The following is a 13347-nucleotide window of genomic DNA, read 5'->3' as shown; positions in this document are numbered from 1 at the left end:
AGTAAAAAACTTGATTAAGTGGTAAAAGATCATTGTCAAATGCCAAAAGATGCTCCATGGGAACTGGAAAGTCCTTGTAAAAGAGAATGTTTTTGTCCCAGTCCAAGGGGGAAAGGAGAATTCAAACAAACAGTTGCTGGATTCAATCAACTCCAATCATGCAATATATTGAGCAGCACAAACGGGAAAGCCGTATAACGACTATTGATTTTGAATGATAAACTTCCATGGAAGAATCTCCACTGTTTTTCATTGTTATTTGAACAATAATGGGTTTTCAGTATGTTCTTCCACATAAACCTATTACAGGAACATTAAATTGATCTGAAAATGACACACCTTGGAAGAATGTAACAGAAACTGGCTACAATTTTCAGTGTTTTTCCTATTTTCATGTACATATTGTGCAAAGTACTGGTTTTTCTTGGTCCCCAGTAACTGAAATCTTTGCAGAGAGTTAACAAAGCCCAAGTTTAGTTGCAGTCTTTCTTGAACCAGACAGCTGCAGAGACTGCTTACAGTGAGCAATTGCTCCCTCGATTGAATTTTCGATCTCCAAATTCGTGCTGGTAATTCTTTTCAGAAACTGTAAATCATAGAATCCGCTTGAACTGAATGAAAAAAATGAAGACGAAGATGAGGAATTCGATGAAGATATTGATGTAGATGAAGACTTCGCTGTAGAATGCTTTTGAATTACTCCTGAGAAAGACCGCCTATGGCTGTTTGCAGCATCCTCAGCTAGCTCCTTATCAATGCTATTGATGATAAGATTCAATATCTTATATTTGTCGTTATCAATCTTCCCATATAAATTTTTCTTTGACATCTTCATTTACTTGTTGACACAATCTTTGTTTTTCGAAACATTACCTGCTTCCACATTGCATGCTGCTTTTGCACAAAATTCATCCGAACAGCCAGACTTGCTAAACAAAGACTTGAGATACGCCCGAGACGCCTTGAGCTTTCGGCTTATCGAGGATTGCTTGATCTTCTTGAGCTTCCGGGACTAAGAAGTCTTCGAAACCGAATCATCATCGATGAAACCATTCATTTCAGTCGAGCATTCGAAAAAGTAGTCATCTGCATTAAGTTCACTACTCACCCTACAGGATTCTGATGGTGAGATGCTTGAGTTTTCTTCAATGGGTGCTTGAGTTTTGCATAGGCAGAGTTATCGGAACTCTGCGTTAGCTTCTGAACCATTTGCAGGCGGGTGTTAGTGTCTATGGAGTAAGGGAAGCAGAGTAAAGATTGGATTAGTAAGGGGAATGTTAGTGTATGATGTATGCATGTATTTCATACATGTGCATGTGTGCATGTGTGAAGAGTGTGAGTTGGTTAAAGCTGTTAGAGCTAACAAACTCTCTCTCTCTCATCTCCAACGTTCTTTAGATTCCTTCCTTTTGTGTATATAAGTCAGTGAGTGTTTACTGTAAATTGATGAACTTTTCCTATTATGAAAGAATGCATATTGTTTCCACTTTATTCATTCAATACTTAGTTGATTCAATACTCTAACATGGTATCAGTCGCCAAGGGTTGGGAGCTCCAGCGTCGTTAGTCTACTGCTGCGTGTAGTTGTGTATAATGGAGATCTCCTCCGTGCAACACATACCTAAACAAGATGTGATTAAACTTTCTGAGGGTACCTATTTACTATGGAAACATCAGGTATCTCTTATTATTGATGGATATGGTTTGCTTCGTTTTATTTCGGATGATGGAGAGCCTCCTGTGACTGTTACAACAACGGAATCAGGTCATGCTGCGGATACTTCGACAATTAATATCTATCAGAAGCAAGATAAGCTGTTAGCATCGTGGTTGCTCACTACGGTTAGTACTGAAATATTACCTCATCTTACTGGACTTACTTCTGCTTATGCTATTTGGACCACTATTGCTCGATTATTTGGTACTAGATCTAGTGCCAAGATATCATCCCTTCGACATAGTCTTCACTCTCAGCACAAAGCTGGCCAGACAGTGAGTGAGTTTCTTGCCAAAGTCAAGTCCATTTGTGATTTGTATGTGCTGCAGGTAGTCCAATTACTGAACACGAGCAGGTCAGTGTCATTCTTGCTGGTCTGTCCATGGAATTTGAATCTGTTACTGCTATTGCTTCTCGTGATAGTTTGTCGTTAGATGTGCTCACTGAAATGCTGCTTGATTGTGAGACGCGACATAAGGCTTTTCTCACTGAAGGAATTTCAGCTAACCTGGTCTCTAGATCTACTAATACTACGGAGCGTGACGTTGGACCTACTGAGGTTACTGTTACTACCAAGCAAGATGATGCTATGCGAGGACAATCTGGTAATACTTATCGTGGGCGTGGTCGAGGACGGTTTGATAATTCGAATCGTCCTAAATGTCAGCTTTGTGGTAAATTTGGCCATACAGTGCAAAAATGCTATCATCGCTTTGATAGAAACTTTACTGGTGTCTCCACTGATGATCGAAGCAGTGAAGAGTGGAGGTCATCACAAAATTCTGGAAATAAGCAGCAGTTTTCTTCGAATGCTCAAGCATTTACTCATGCAACGGGTGCATCTTTTCCTCTCCTCATGGATTCTTTTATTCTAATCCGCATTTCATGATGCCTAGTTCAGGATCTTTTTGTCCAGGGGTACCATGGTACCCTCCAATGCAAGTTTATGGTGGGCTAGAGTCGGTTAAAATTCTCAAGGATTTGTGAATCCATCAGCTGCTTTTGTTTCCACTTCTCACGCACCTCAGACAACTATGTCCACTGGTAATAGTCATTCAGTATGGTATCCGATACGGGGGCAACACATCATGTTGCTAATGATGTGTCTCTTCTTAATACTAGTATGGCTTATACAGGTAATCATTGCCTTCATATGGGGAATGGAGAAGGAGTTAAAATTTCTAATGTTGGTCAAAGTTGTTTGCCCTCTAAAATGAAGCCATTAGTTTTGCAAAATGTCTTGCATGTGCCTGATATTCAGAAAAACTTATTATCTGTTTCTCAGCTTACTCGGGATAATAACGTCTTTATTGAATTTCATCCTTTTGAATGTTTCGTGAAGGATGCTCGGACGCAGACCGTGTTACTGAAAGGGAAGCTCACGGATGATGGATTATATCAGCTTCTGTCACCTAATATAAAGCACATGCAATTAAATAATATCTCCAAGTCATGTGGCCTATTAGAACTATGGCACAAAAGATTAGGGCATGCAGCTCTTAGTGTGGTTAAAACAGTAATGAAATCATGTAATATTGCTGTCAATGAAAACTCTTTATCTTCTGTTTGTAATGCCTGTCTACAAAGTAAAGCTCACAAGCTTCCTTTTTCGACATCAATTACTGAGTACACTGCTCCTTTCCAATTAATTGTCTCTGATGTTTGGGGACCATCCCCTATTATTTCAAGTGATGGTTTTGCCTATTATGTATCATTTATTAATGTTTACAGCAGATTTACATGGCTCTATTTGATTAAGCGAAAGTCAGAAGTTATGGAATGTTTCCTCAATTTTTATAAACTTGTTGAGGTTCAGTTTGGTGTCAAGATTAAGATATTACAGAGTGATGGGGTGGAGAGTATCAGGCGTTGAAAGGATGGTTTTTAGCTAATGGAGTTCAGCATCGAATATCTTGTCCAAGTACATCTGAGCAAAATGGAAAAGCTGAACGAAAGCATCGTCATATTGTTGAAATGGGGTTGGCATTACTATCTCAAGCCTCTTTGCCTTTAAAATTCTGGAGTTATGCTTTTACCTCAGCTGTGTTCCTAATTAATCGATTACCTACAGGAGTATTACATGGAAAGTCACCTTTTGAAGTCTTACATCAACAACCTATTGATTATTCAATGTTAAGGGTGTTTGGTTGTGCATGTTTTCCTTTGATACGACCGTTTAATCACCATAAACTTGAGTATCGATCTAAGCAATGTATTTTTCTGGGGTACAGTCCATCACACAAGGGGTATCGTTGTCTAGATGATGATGGGAGAATGTTTATTTCTAGACATGTTATTTTTGATGAGGGAAAATTTCCGTATGAAGCTTGCAGGTTAAAGAGTCATGATCGGGCAGATTCGCACGTTTTAACGAGGGAGTTGCCACTTGTTTTTGCACCACAAGTTCGAACTCAGCAAGGATGTGGTGATTATGGTCTGGCTGGAAATGATGTATCACCTACAACTAGTGAGCACAATGAGGAAGGAGCTGGTAGTTCTCATGTTCATGAAGAAAATAGTGTAGGTACTACACAATCTGTGTCAAGCTCTACTGTTGTTCCTACTAATATTCCTAGTCAACCAGCTGCTGCAGTTGAATGCGACTCCAATTTGAACGTTCATCCAATGCAAACGAGGAGTAAGAGTGGGATTTCGAAGCCTAAAATTTTTCAAGCTATAGCTTGGACTAATGAAGAACCACATAACATCAAGCAAGCTTTAACTAGTCCGCATTGGAAAACTGCTGTTCAGGAGGTATGAAGCTTTGATGAGAAATAAAACCTGGTCCCTCGTGTCACTACCGCCTGATCGAACAGCATAACGTGTAAATGGCTGTTCAAAATAAAGAAAAATTCAGATGGTTCAATTGCTCGCTATAAGGCAAGATTAGTGGCAAAAGGTTTTCTTCAGCAGCCAGGTGTTGATTTTCATGAGGTGTTTAGTCCGGTTGTTAAACCAGTAACGGTTCGAGTTATTCTGACCTTGGCATTATCGAAAGGATGGCAACTTAGACAAATAGACATTAATAATGCTTTCCTAAATGGTGTGCTTAAAGAAGAAGTTTATATGACTCAGCCTCCAGGTTTTGAGTTTGGTGGTAATCAATTGGTTTGCAAATTACATAAGGCCATTTATGGATTAAACAAGCACCACGTGCTTGGTTTGATAGTCTGAGGAGCTATCTTGAAACTGAAGGTTTTGTGATATCAAAATCTGATTCTTCTCTTTTTGTTCGAAAGAAGGAAGATTGTTTGATTTATCTACTTGTCTACGTTGATGATATAATACTCACGGGTGATAAAACAAGTGAGGTGCAGGTGGTTATTGACAAACTGCATGAAAGATTTGCCTTAAAAGATCTGGGTTCTCTCAATTTTTTCTTAGGCATTGAAGTCAGTTATAATTCTGGTGGTGTTATTTTGAGTCAGCAGAAATATATAACTGAGCTACTAAGTCGCAATGGTTTCAAAATGCGAATGGTCTTCCTACACCTATGGTTACCAACTGTAAGCTTTCTGCCACTGATGGAAATCCTGTTGAGAATATTTCTCAATTCGCAGCATTGTGGGAGCACTACAATATGTGTGTGATCACTCGTCCAGACATTGCATTTGCTGTTAATCGTGTGTGTCAATTCATGCAAGCTCTCTTCAACTCATTTTCAAGCAGTAAAACGCATCTTACGTTATTTACAAGGGACAATTGATTTTGGTTTGCATTTCTGGCCTCTTCTAGATTGTCTTTGACAGGCTTTGCTGATGCGAGTTGGGGAGCAGATGTTGATGATAGAAGATCTACATCTGGGTACTGTATTTACTTTGGAGGAAATCTAGTTGCATGGAGTTCAGGAAACAGCAAGTTGTAGCTCGTTCAACAGCTGAAGCAGAATATAGAAGTGTTGCATATGCAGCTACTGAAATGATATGGCTTGAATCCTTGTTGAGTGAACTGCATATTGTTCCTCATGGGAAACCTAAGTTGTGGTGTGACAACTCAAGTGCTGTTGCTGTTTGTGTCAATCCAGTTTTGCACTCGAAATTCAAACATGTAGAACTTGATCTTTTCTTTGTTCGCGAAATGGTTGCAGCAGGGAAACTACAGGTTCTTGAGGTCCCTGCATATGAAAGGTTGCTGACATTTTAACTAAACCTCTGTCAGCACCGTTGTTTATGAAACATAGACAGAAACTGTTGATTGTTCAGCTACAATGTGGAGTTTTAAAGCATGAAGTTTGAAGCAGTATGGGAAATGTTAGTGTCTATGGAGTAAGGGAAGCAGAGTAAAGATTGGATTAGTAAGGGGAATGTTAGTGTATGATGTATGCATGTATTTCATACATGTGCATGTGTGCATGTGTGAAGAGTGTGAGTTGGTTAAAGCTGTTAGAGCTAACAAACTCTCTCTCTCTCATCTCCAACGTTCTTTAGATTCCTTCCTTTTGTGTATATAAGTCAGTGAGTGTTTACTGTAATTGATGAACTTTTCCTATTATGAAAGAATGCATATTGTTTCCACTTTATTCATTCAATACTTAGTTGATTCAATACTCTAACAGCGGGGAGGGAGTTGGAGAGGAAGGAGCTTGCCCTTGTAGAACAGTTCATCAGCTGGATTAGTTGAAGTGAATTCTCCATTTGGAGAAACTGAACACATTTGGAACTCAAACTCTCTACTTTGAGATGGAGAGCATATAGAATAACACAAATAGTTGGAGGGCGAGCTTACTTCCATATCAATGTAATATTCACCTACAGGGTAACTGGCCATCATTTTAGCTCTCAAAAACCTCACTTTTCTGAGTTTCTCAATTGTTTTGAGCTTATGGGAAGGTGAGCTTGGTGATGAAAGACGGGGTATCCTTTAAAGTGAAGATGGAGCCAAGTTAGATAGAAAAAATATCATAAGGAGTTGTCAGATCTTTTGCATTTCCTTTTTCTCCCTTATAATATCTTGAATGGTTCCAAACAATAAAATGGCAGGAAAAAAGTCTGGATTTTTCCCTTCAATTTATGTAGTATTTGTTTTTTTTTATTTTTTTTGTCTTCAACTCTTCATCAAAATGAACTTAGTATTTTACTCTTTTACATCATTTACCAATTCTGAAACTGAAGAAAGCAAAGAATCTTGTGATTACCATAGTTATTTAAAATCATTAACCAATGAGCTTGGTGTTGTGAAATTTGGGTTAATTTCCACCAATAACAATTCACCTTGAAAACTATTATCTAGGTGACTAGTGTGAAAATGATTGTACTAAAAATCACCCCAAGGTAGATTCCCAGGAAAGAGGAGGGGTCACAATGGTCCCTCTTAAAACCCACTTTCCTTAGACAGAACTACCAAGACAAGTAATTTTAATAGGACAATAATTAAGAACAACTATACCCGACAATAGCTATTAAATAGACATAAAAGAACACCAAATATTCACTAATAGAGGAAATATTACAAAGAGAGAAAGAATACAAATAGCCTTTAAAATAGAAGAAGGCTTATATTTGTGGGATGATTAACTAAGGAGGAGGAGGGCTTTATTTATAACAAAAGAATTTCCCCTCCTCCTTATACACAACCAATGTGGGACTTTTGCCAAAAAACCAACAAATCTCCACCTAGGCAAATTCCACACATCTCTAAAAAAAACAATCTTTTAATTTGTAACAATATTGACCAAGTCTAAACAATGTTTAAACTTGACAACAGTTACCACTTTTGTTAACATATTAGCAGGATTCTTAGTGGTCCGAATCTTCTGGATTATGACTCCACCTTCTTCTAGAATCTCTCGTACAAAGTGATATCGAACATCGATGTGCTTCGTCCTTGCATGGTAAACCTGGTTCTTTGCTAAATGAATAGCACTCTGACTATCACAGTGCACTTTGATGTGCTTTTGTTCCATTCCCAATTCACCAAGCAACCCTTGAAGCCAAATTGCCTCCTTCACAGCCTCTGTACTGCCATATACTCCTTGTAGTAGACAAAGCCACTGTTGACTGTAAGGTGGACTTCCAACTGACTGGTGCCTTTGCAAATATAAACACATAACAGTAGTTGATCGACGCTTGTCCAAATCACCTGCATAGTCTGAATCACAATACCCAACTACACACTGACCATCTTGTTTGTCCTGCTGAAAGACCAAACCAACATCTACGGTTCAGAATATACCGCAGAATCCATTTCACAGCTTGCCAATGCTCCTTTCCAGGATCATGCATATACCTGCTCACAACCCCAATTGCATGTGAAATATCGGGTCTCGTACACACCATTGCATACATCAAGCTACCAACAGCACTTGCATACGGAACCTTTGACATGTATTCCCGTTCTGCATCATCCTTAGGTGACATGGATGCACTGAGCTTGAAATGAGGAGCAAGAGGTGTACTAATTGGTTTGACATCTCATTTATGCCAAAACATTTTAGTACCTCCTCAGATATTCTTTCTGAGACAAACAAAGCCTCCTCAATTTCTTATCCCTTTATATCTCCATGCCTAGAATCTTCTTCGCTTCACCAAGATCCTATCTCAAACTCCCTGTCAATTGAGTCTTAGTTTCGTAATTTCTGTCTGACTCCTGGAAGCTATCAACATCATCAACATAAAAAAAGATATATAGGATCCGTCTTCTAGCTCGCGTAAATACACATAATGATCATATTTACTTCTGTGTACTTCTGCCCTATCATAAAACTTGTCAAATCGCTTGTACCACTGCCTTGGAGATTGCTTCAATCCGTACAGTGATTTTTCTAATTTGCACACCATCTCTTCTTTTCAGCAACTTTGAATCCATCTGGCTGAGTCATGTAGATTTCCTCATCAAGTCTCCATGTAAAATGCAGTTTTACATCCATCTGAACTAGTTCCAATTCTAATACGCTACCAAAGCCAACAAAATTCTGATGGAGGAATGTTTTACAATGGAGAAAATACTTCATTATAATCAACTCCCTCCGTTTGAGCGTAGCCTTTAGCCACCAATCTTGCTTTGTAGCGGATGCTATTTTTGTCAGGAAATCCATCTTTCTTTGCATACCCTTGCACCCAATTGCTTCTTTCCCTTCGGAAGACTAGCTAGTTTCCACGTCTGATTCTTTTTAAGGGATTGTATTTCTTCATTCATGGCGATCCTCCACTTTTATGTTATGAACTTTGAACTGCTTCATTAAAAGTGGCAGGAACGTCATCAATTGCAATTGGTGATGCAAAAGACCATATCAGCATAACGAGCAGGTTGTCTAATGGTCCTCTTCCTTTCTGAGTGCAATTGATTCATGTTGTTGGAGGTTCTTGGGTCTGAACCTCTTCTTCATCTGACTCTTCTTCTACCATAGGAGAGTCAACATCAGTTTCTTTACTAGTTGGGACAAATTTGCTTCCTTCAAACTCCACCTGTTTGGGAGTTTCATCTGTCTGCTCTAATTTTTCTGAAGTCACCTTTCTCAAATGGTAGATCATCAAAGGTAACATCCCTGCTGAAGATTATTTTCTTTGTTTCTAGACACCAAAGACGATAGCCTTTCACACCAGAGGTGATCCCCATAAAGATCGCCTTCTTTGCTCTTGGATCCAGCTTTGACTCCTAACATGGTAGTATGCAGTGGAACCAAACCATGTAAGGAATCATAATCTGTAGCAGGTACCCCAAAACCTTTCTCTAATGGTGTTTTACCACCAATAGTAGTCGATGGTAAGCGGTTTGACAAGGTGACAAGCATAGACCAAAGCCTCAGCCCATTCTTTGCTAACCTAGCATTAGACAACATACACCGAACCTTCTCCACTAATGTCTGGTTCATACGCTCTGCCACCCATTCTGTTGTGGTGTACCTCTGACAGTGAAGTGCCTAACAATACCTTCCTCTTCACAGACTTTCAGAATGGATCATTTTTGTACTCTCCACCATTGTCTGTACGGAGACGTTTGATTTTTCTGCCTGTTTGAGTCTCCATCATCTTTTTCCATTTAAGGAAAAATCTAGCACCTCATCCTTTGTCTTCATTTGATACACCCAAACTCTCCGGGAAAAATCATAAACAAGGTGACATAATAGTGTGTTCCTCCCAATGAAGTTGTCTTGGAAGGCCCCCATACATCTGAAGAACATATCCAAATACCTTTAGTCATGGATTGCTGTTCCAAATTTCACCCTGTCTTCTTCCCTTTGATGCAATGCTCACAAAAAGCTAATTTGCAAGCCCGAGCACCCTTCAATAATCCCTGATCTATTAGTAATTTCAAGGATTTTTCACCAACATGCCCCAAAGCGCATATGGTTGCTTCTGACTCCTGTTCATCAGTAGAAGCTGCCACTGCTGCTGTCCCAACAATTATACTACCCAGAAAGTAATACACATTGTTTCTTTTTCTGATTCCCTTCATTATCACCAGTGCACCAGAGATAATCCTCATAATCCCATCTTTTGCCCTCACTTCTAAACCTTTTGACTCTAAGGTTCCCACAGAGATGAGATTTTCTCATTAAATCTGGTACATAATGGACACCTGTTAAGGTTCTGATTGATCCATCCTGATTCCTCAAGCGAACTGAACCAATCCCAAGTGTGTCAAGAGGGGAATTATTTGTTGTGTAGACAATTCCACCTTTTAGTTCTTTAAAATCAAAGAACCATTCTCTATTGGGGGTCATATGGTGGCTACAAGCTGAATCTAACAGCCATAAACTGGAACAGCTGGTTGATGGCGTAGCAGCGAATGCGAAATCTGAATATCCATCATACTCGACCACATTGATTCTGAGACAGCCTTCCCCCTTTCAGGTTTGCCTTTATTCTTTAGCCTGGGACATTCTTTCTTCCAGTGCCCTTTTTCTCGACAAAAGGCACATTCATCTTTGCTCAATCTGGACTTTGACTTCGACCTCCCTCTGCTTCCTTTATTCTGACTCTTGGAACGGCCTCTAACAACAAGAGCTTCTGCTTCGACACTTGTGTTTTCTTGTTTGTCTTTCTTTCTCAATTCTTAACTATACAAGGCAACAGTTACTTCACTGAGAGACACATCAACCTTCCCATGAAGTAGAGTAGTTTCAAGATACTCAAACTCATCAAGAAGTGATCCCATCAACATCAGAGCCAGATCTTCGTCTTCAAAAGTCACGTCCATATTCATCAGATCAGTCACCAGCTGATTAAAGCTAGTAATGTGATCATTCATAGTGGTACCTGGTACATAGTTGAAGCGGAACAATCTCTTTTTCATGTAGAGTTTGTTCTGACCGGTTTTCTTCAAAAATTTCTCCTCCAGTGCCTTCCATAACCCGAGACGCCTTTCGGCTTATCGAGGATTGCTTGATCTTCTTGAGCTTCCGGGACAAGAAGTCTTCGAAACCGAATCATCGATGAAACCATTCATTTCAGTCGAGCATTCGAAAAAGTAGTCATCTGCATTAAGTTCACTACTCACCCTACAGGATTCTGATGGTGAGATGCTTGAGTTTTCTTCAATGGGTGCTTGAGTTTTGCATAGGCAGAGTTATCGGAACTCTGCGTTAGCTTCTGAACCATTTGCAGGCGGGGAGGGAGTTGGAGAGGAAGGAGCTTGCCCTTGTAGAACAGTTCATCAGCTGGATTAGTTGAAGTGAATTCTCCATTTGGAGAAACTGAACACATTTGGAACTCAAACTCTCTACTTTGAGATGGAGAGCATATAGAATAACACAAATAGTTGGAGGGCGAGCTTACTTCCATATCAATGTAATATTCACCTACAGGGTAACTGGCCATCATTTTAGCTCTCAAAAACCTCACTTTTCTGAGTTTCTCAATTGTTTTGAGCTTATGGGAAGGTGAGCTTGGTGATGAAAGACGGGGTATCCTTTAAAGTGAAGATGGAGCCAAGTTAGATAGAAAAAATATCATAAGGAGTTGTCAGATCTTTTGCATTTCCTTTTTCTCCCTTATAATATCTTGAATGGTTCCAAACAATAAAATGGCAGGAAAAAAGTCTGGATTTTTCCCTTCAATTTATGTAGTATTTGTTTTTTTTGTTTTTTTGTCTTCAACTCTTCATCAAAATGAACTTAGTATTTTACTCTTTTACATCATTTACCAATTCTGAAACTGAAGAAAGCAAAGAATCTTGTGATTACCATAGTTATTTAAAATCATTAACCAATGAGCTTGGAACCATGTGATCAAATCCCTATAAGTCAAGAAACTGTTGTTTAGTGAAACCCCGTGCTTTATATACTTTGAACTTGAAAAATGTGGTACAGGATGTGTAAGAATCTTCCAAAATATACCACCAGAAAGAAGAAGGTGACAGTTCCCTTTGTTTTGGTTGGAAGTTTCATTGTAAGCGGCTGCATACATATCTCTTTCAATAGTGTTGAAGAAGATGAAAGTAGAACAAAGAATAGATCAAAAGAGCTCATATGGATTTGAAATTATATGATAATGACACGCATGATGATATGATAGTGTATCCACTTGGAATTCTCAAGGATTTAAGCATCTGTTGCCTGTCTACCTGCGTCTTAACTTGTATTCAAGAATATTGTGGATTGAACCCTTTTTTTCCTAAAAAAGAAAAAGAAATAGAAAACAAGATATTTACTGAATAAAACCAATTATAAAATAGGGTTGTTGGTTTATGCACATCCACGAACTTCATTCACCGCAACATAATTTAAATTTGAAGAAAAAGGGAAAAACCAGGTAGGCAGCCAGACAGCCCTGTTTCCGAAACCTGGTTTTTAGCACCGTCAAGCTTTACCATTCAATACTCTGATAAATTAGAGGCCAAGAGAAAGAGAAAGAGAAAGAGAAAATTACTATTAGCCACTGATTCAGAAATATTCTTGAGTGTTTGAAGAAAAAGGGAAAACCAGGTAGGCAGCCAGCAGCCCTGTTTCCGAACCTGGTTTTTAGCACCGTCAAGCTTTACCATTCAATACTCTGATAAATTAGAGGCCAAGAGAAAGAGAAAGAGAAAGAGAAAACTACTATTAGCCACTGATTCAGAAATATTCTTGAGTGTAAGCACATATATGTTAATTATGTATAAAAAATTCATATTTCAAGATAGGTATATAAAATTTCGTTGACTATCAGTAAAATAATTAATTAATCGAAAAAAAAATTAGATTTCAAGGTGGATATGTGGGTGAGCACGTAAAATTTTAGGTTGTCATCATCAGTGAAATAAGTAAATAATCGAAGAAAATTTGAATTTCAAGATGGGCACGTGCCCACAATGACCAATCCGTGACTTTGCCACTGATTATTATTATTGTATTCATTAAATGATCTTAATGGTAGTAGGGACCGTTGTTCTCCCTAAACGTCTTGCATTTGAATAATTGCATTTGTAGAAGGGATGAACTTGGGAGGAGACGCCATGGAAAATTTAAAATTACTATATATTTTAATTTTTATTTATTTATTTCTTATTGAAAATTTATTTTGCTCAACTAGAATTTTAGTTCGCTCCCAGTAATTTTAATTCATCTCCTTAAGTTAAGTTTGTCTCTTAACATAAAGTCATGTGTCTATCCTGTTTATAGTTACGTGCATTATCAATAATTAAAAATATTTTAAACATATATTATATTATACTCATCATATTATATTATAAATATTAAATTAATGATATAA

The 13347-nt window shown here is 38.4% G+C and overlaps 1 pseudogene; it reads right to left on the bottom strand.

Moving 5' to 3' along the window:
* Positions 1–391: 391 nt before the first annotated feature.
* Positions 392–11475, bottom strand: LOC120124025 (annotated as a pseudogene).
* Positions 11476–13347: the final 1872 nt, after the last annotated feature.

This window comes from Hibiscus syriacus, unplaced genomic scaffold (assembly GCF_006381635.1).
Source record: "Hibiscus syriacus cultivar Baekdansim isolate YM2019G1 unplaced genomic scaffold, ASM638163v2 tig00110410_pilon, whole genome shotgun sequence".
In the NCBI taxonomy this organism is placed as follows: domain Eukaryota; kingdom Viridiplantae; phylum Streptophyta; class Magnoliopsida; order Malvales; family Malvaceae; genus Hibiscus; species Hibiscus syriacus.
Note: the sequence above shows the minus strand (reverse complement) of the source record. Positions and strands in the feature narration are given on the sequence as shown.